This window comes from Mandrillus leucophaeus, unplaced genomic scaffold, assembly GCF_000951045.1.
Source record: "Mandrillus leucophaeus isolate KB7577 unplaced genomic scaffold, Mleu.le_1.0 Scaffold695, whole genome shotgun sequence".
NCBI classification, from domain to species: Eukaryota; Metazoa; Chordata; class Mammalia; order Primates; family Cercopithecidae; genus Mandrillus; species Mandrillus leucophaeus.
The window spans coordinates 1,570,938-1,576,760 of NW_012107530.1; the positions used below are offsets into that span (position 1 = coordinate 1,570,938).

General features: G+C 38.2%; 1 pseudogene; it reads right to left on the reverse strand.

The window, feature by feature from the left end:
• Positions 1 to 2,445: 2,445 nt before the first annotated feature.
• On the reverse strand, positions 2,446 to 2,760 carry LOC105527871 (annotated as a pseudogene).
• Between the last annotated feature and the right edge of the window lie 3,063 nt (positions 2,761 to 5,823).

The window sequence follows — 5,823 nt, forward strand, 5'->3', positions numbered from 1 at the left end:
TTTTGAGTGATGGCAATGTTTTAATCCTAGAAATTACTGTGATTAGGTTCTTATTATCTCACTAGCTGAGATGTACACAAAAATTAATGTCCAATGACCAATCCTATTTCTTCTGGTTTCTGAAATCTGGTCTAGGAGCTCAGGGTTAGATATACCCAAAGACACCTCCCTAACTGTATATCTCAGAGCCCTCTGCCTCCCACATCTTTCTTACTGAACACAGCAATCAGCTAAAAGCTCCTAGATTCTCATATCGCTGTCTGCTTGTTTTTGTTTTCACAAAATAAAAACTGCTTTGGGATTTGGGAAACTTTTGATTCTTACTTTGATTAAACTTGTGTATTACATATTAATTTTATATATCACTACCAGTTTCACAGAGTTAACAGAATTTACCTTGGAATAGGATACACATCTGCTCAGCCTTCTCTGGTAATTCCCCACACTGCTCCACATAACATAATGTCTGCTGGGGTACCTAAGCCTGTTTATGTACTCTCCCCTGTGCTTTAACCAATGCTCTGTTCATGAGTCATCTTACAGCTTTTCTTCTTACATGATTTCATTTGCATTTATTTTATTTTTAAAGTTTGTTATTGTGATAAAAATATGCATAATTTAAAATTTACTATTTTAACCATGTTTTAGTGTACAGATCAGGGACATTAAGTACATTGACATTGTTGTGCAATCATTGCCACTATCTATCTCAAGAAATTTTTCATCTTCCCAAACCGAGATTCTATAGCCACTAAATAACCCCGTATGTTTTAAGTTTTTACTGCAGTATAACACATGCAGGAAAATCTCACATATTTACTATCAGAACATGAGTACACCTATATAATTCCCACTAGGTAAAGACATGGGATGCCAGAACCTTAAAAGTTACCTTTTGGTCTTCCTGGTCATCATTCTTCCCTTTTTCTGAAAAGGCAAATTTCTACCCTATAGGTAACCCCTGTATATAAAACAGCCTATTGCATTGGCTTTTTTTTTCTCATTCAGTTTCTTTGTGAGCTTCATCCATGTTTCTGCGTATAACTAACTGTGAAATGTTGATTTTCATTGTTGTATGTAAAGTACTCGACTGTATAAATATATATCATGATTTATTGATATATTTAGACTTGATGGACTTTGAGCCATATTCAAATTCCAAATTTTGCCTATTATGAAAAACACTGCTATAAAAATTCTTTTGCAAGCATTTTGGTCCAAAAGTGCACATATTTTATATACATATTATACAGTATATTTTCATTTTATTTCTAAATTTATATTTAACCAGAAGTAGAATCGTAGTGTATAGGCATATTAAACTTTAGTATGTAACACTAAATAATTTTTTAAGGCAGTAATTTCAATTTGTACTTCTAGCAGCTGTGAAGGAGTCCTCAAAATGTACCACATCTTTGGCAACACTTGAAGTTCTCAGTCTTTTAAATTTTCACAATTCTAGTAAAATATAATGGTATCTCATTGTCTTTTTAATTTGCATTCCCTTAATGATGAATGAGCTTGAGCACCTTTTCATGTTTATGGCATTTTTAGTATTCTCTTTTATGAAGTTGATATTTAAGTATTTTGCCAATTAAAAATAGGTTATATTTTATTATTGATTTATAAAACTTCCTTACATATTCATAGTCATTTGTCAGTTATTTGTGCTATAATAAATGTCTTCTCTCACCTTTTTTTTTTTTTTTTTTTTTGAGACCGAGTCTTGCACTGTTGCCTGTGCTGGAGTGCAGTGGCGTGATCTTGGCTTACTGCAACCTCTGCCTCCTAGGTTCAGGTGATTCTCCTGCCTCAGCCTCCCGAGTAGCTGGGATTACAGGTGCCCACCACCATGCCCAGCTAATTTTTCTATTTTTTTTTTTTTAGTAGAGACAGTTTCACTATGTTGGCCAGGATGGTCTCCAATGCCTGACGTAGTGATCCACCTGCCTCGGACTCCCAAAGTGCTGGGATTACAGGCGTGAGCCACTGCACCTATCTGGCCCTTCTCTCACTTTTTTATTGACCTATGTTTGTACATTTTTATGGGGTATGTGTAGTATTTTGTTATATGCATAGAATGTATAATCATCAAATCAGGTTGTTTGAATATCCATCACTTCAAGTATTTATTGTTTTTATGTGTTGGAAACACTTGCAGTCCCCTCTTAGCTATTTTGAAATATACAATATATTGCTGTCAACTCTAGTCATCCTACTCTGCCATCAAACATTGTAACTTATTTTTTTCTGTTTAACTGTATGTTTATACCCATTATACATATCCTTATCTCCCTTACCTTCCACCATGATCATGAGGCCTCCCCAGCCACGTGGAACTGTGAGTTCAATTAAACTTTTCTTTTGTAAATTGCCCAGTCTCAGATATATCTTTATCATCAGTGTGAAAACGGACTAATACAGTAATAAAACAAAAGATGACACTTAGAACTGGATCACTTGGACCTTTCTCTTATTTCCTCCCAGTTCAAAATGCTTGCATATGTTAATAGCCAGCATTCTCTTAGATCTGCAGTTGGGTTCCATACACTCAAACCTTAGCACAATCTTTGTAGTTTTAGCCTTTTTCCAGAAAATCAACTTAGTCTGCCCACCATAGCCACTCTGCTTCCTGTTAGAATGCCACTTTCCCTAGGCCTACAGAGAATCCTTGCCCTTCTTGTACTGTGTTACTTTGTGGGGTTGGTACTTGCCCCACTTCTTACAGAAAGTCCGGTGGGTTTTAGGAACATTCACCATGTTTGCGTGAGTGCTATTGGCATGGAAAGGATCCCTATACATTTTCTTTATCTTACTTTGTTCAGCATCTAAGACCTTAGCATGTTGTAAAAAGTGGTCTCTTTCCCAATATCAGTGGAACTGAGAAATGTATTAGAATCTGACATTGGAGGATCCACGTTTTCCTGCAGAGAACTGAGCCAGGAGGAGGCAAGCAGAGCAAGCACAGAACCCTGCAGCAGTATTTATAATCAAGGGATAATCAAGGTCTGCAGCAGAGGTAGTTGGACTCAATTATTCTTTCCCAGATTATGCCGTCAGTATCTATACCTTTGAATCATAAGAGAACTGATATTGAGGGCTTATGGGCGACCTGCTCTGAGCTTAGCAAGAAAATTGCAATCCTATGAAGAAAGTAATATTATTGTCCCACTTTAGAGGTAAGGGACCTGAAAGTAAAGAGACTGACAACTTACCCAAGGACGTAGAACTGGTAAAGGTTGATCCAGTGTTTGTATCCCTTTTTTTCTGATTCCGGAGCCCGTGTAAACAAATATACTACATATATCCTTCTTCCTCATGTCTCTGTGGTGAACTTAGACCTCAGATAGCTTTGGGGGCAGTTTTTGGTCATCTCAGTATCACATCTTTAAACCAATGCTTCTCAGTCTTCATTGTGCACATGAATCACTTGGGGATCTTTAAATGCAGATTCTGTTTGGGTGGGTCCGGGGTGAGGCCCAAGGATCTGTGTTCTAAAACGCTCCCTGGCGATGCTGTTGCTGCTGCGGCTGCTGCTGACACAGGCCCAAGCTTTGAGAAAACAGCAAGAGTTTAACCCAGCTGTAAAGTCTGTGAAGTTGAGCTGCGAATCCAGTAGGTCACATCTACACCTGCTTGCCGTGATTGGCTGAATAATTCCAGCTGCTGTGCATTCCCCTTCAGGGGTCACTTGCTTAATGAAAGAGCTACATAGGCTGTTTCATCAATTTGCCCACAGTAAATGGTATTACAAAGAAGAATTTCTATGGCTCTCTCTGATTTTGTTCATGCTCTGGAGAAGGCTGCGAAATAGGTAATTTACGCCAGCAGTTACAGATTACACATTTATTTAGCTACCTGACCGCAATAACAAGACCCTACAGGGGGCCAGATGGGGTTTCGTGGTCTTTACAATGCTGAAAATCTGTCCAAATGTAACAATTATGTAGGTTTCAATGGTCTCCTTATGCAATCCTAGGTTAAAAAAAAAAAAAAAAAATCAATCCTTATGATATAAAATGTGAATCTGGCTAGTGACCTAGTGGTGTCCTCTCCAAAGACTTTGTAGCTCTTTTGGATTTGATTTCCAGACACAAAGGAGAAAGCAGAACTGTGTAATTAATTCAATGGTCTACACATGTCTAAGAGGCTGTAACGCCTCTGATTACCTCTCTCATCCTGTGTGGGACTCAAGTGAAGGCAAGATTGTCTCCTTGGCTGTTTCTGCTGTGAATTTCTTCTCTGGTAATCCCTAACAGCATGCATTGTGTACTGAAAAGGTAAGGCACGAAATGAAACTATGGGAGAGTTAGTTAATCCTTGGGATATAGCAGTCCTCTATGATCTCTCCAGGCAATGTTCTAGAGGTGATGCAGCTGGACAGATGGCACCTGTGATGTCTTTTCTTTCAACATAAATGGGACAAAAACAAAAACAAACAAACTATAAAAGAAAAATGAAAAGACATTTGTCTGGAGTGGAGTCTAAAGATGGGGCACTTTGCCTTTCTCTGTTAGGTTTATAAGATTTGGGGAGGTTATCTTTCTGATGAAGAATACAAAACTACTTTGATGCGCTTGTGCGTGAGGAGGGGATGATAATTATTAAACCCAATTAGCTCTTCAGCCAATTCACTTCTGCCTGTATTGTTGCTCACTGATTTATCTCGCTTCCGGGCCTTCTTCTTTTATTACCCTTCGCCCACTCCCTATGTCAGCTGAATATAATTTCTTTGCTTGTTCTGTCATTTCATAATTCCTTGTCTTCTTCAGTGACTTTTCAGGACATTGTCTGAACTCCAAGGATGGCTTTCTGAGGCTTCCTGTGGCTCCACAGACATTTTGGAAACTTGAATTGTTTCAGGCCAGCTTCATTATCTTTTTATCATGAACTTCCTTGTCTGCAATTTTTTTTTCTCTTTCTTTTTTCCTGTTTCTTCCACAAGCCTAGGAATCAAGGGAGAAGTATGTCATTTACTCATAAACATATTTAACTTGGTGAGTTCAGTTATTTTTGCATTTCATCTTGCATCCAACAAGGTGTGTCCCATCTCCATCTTCTCCATTTCCCTGCCACGTTAGTTACTATGTATGTATGTGGTCCACATAGGTGAAAAGCACAATTCCAGGCACTTTATGTGCATATCTTATTTAATATGAGATTTAAGGAACTGTTATTGATGCTCATTATCTTTTACATTTCTCCTTGAGATCCTAAACTATATATTTTTGTTATATCCAGGAGTGGGATTGTTGTGTTCTAGAGTTTGAGCATTCTCAATTCCACTAAATAGTGCCAGATTTTTTTTCTCTCTCAGAAGAGGGTACCAATTTATATTCCCACTAAGAGTGCAGAAGGTACCACATTTCTTTACAACTCTAACAATATTGGATATTTCAGTTGCTCAAATCTTTACCAATCTGTAAAGGTATAAATTGACATCTTTTTTAAAGTGTTAGTTTATTGCTTCTTTCTGATCCTTTTTCAACTCCTTATTGAAATATGAACATACAGAAAAGTATACGTGTACATCTCAATACATTTTTACAAATAGAACACAGCGTGTAACTGTTACGCCAAAACTCTATTGACTCTAACGGGATGGCACCAGGTTCAAGAGGCCAAATAAGAGACCCAGAACCAGAGAATGAGACATGGTGTGTTATCAGGAGCTTTTTTTTTTTTTTTTTTTGAGACTGAGTCTTGCTCTGTCGCCCAGGCTGGAGTGCAGTGGTGTGATCTCGGCTCACTGCAAGCTCCTCCTCCCGGGTTCACGCCATTCTCCTGCCTCAGCCTCCCGAGTAGCTAGGACTACAGGCACCC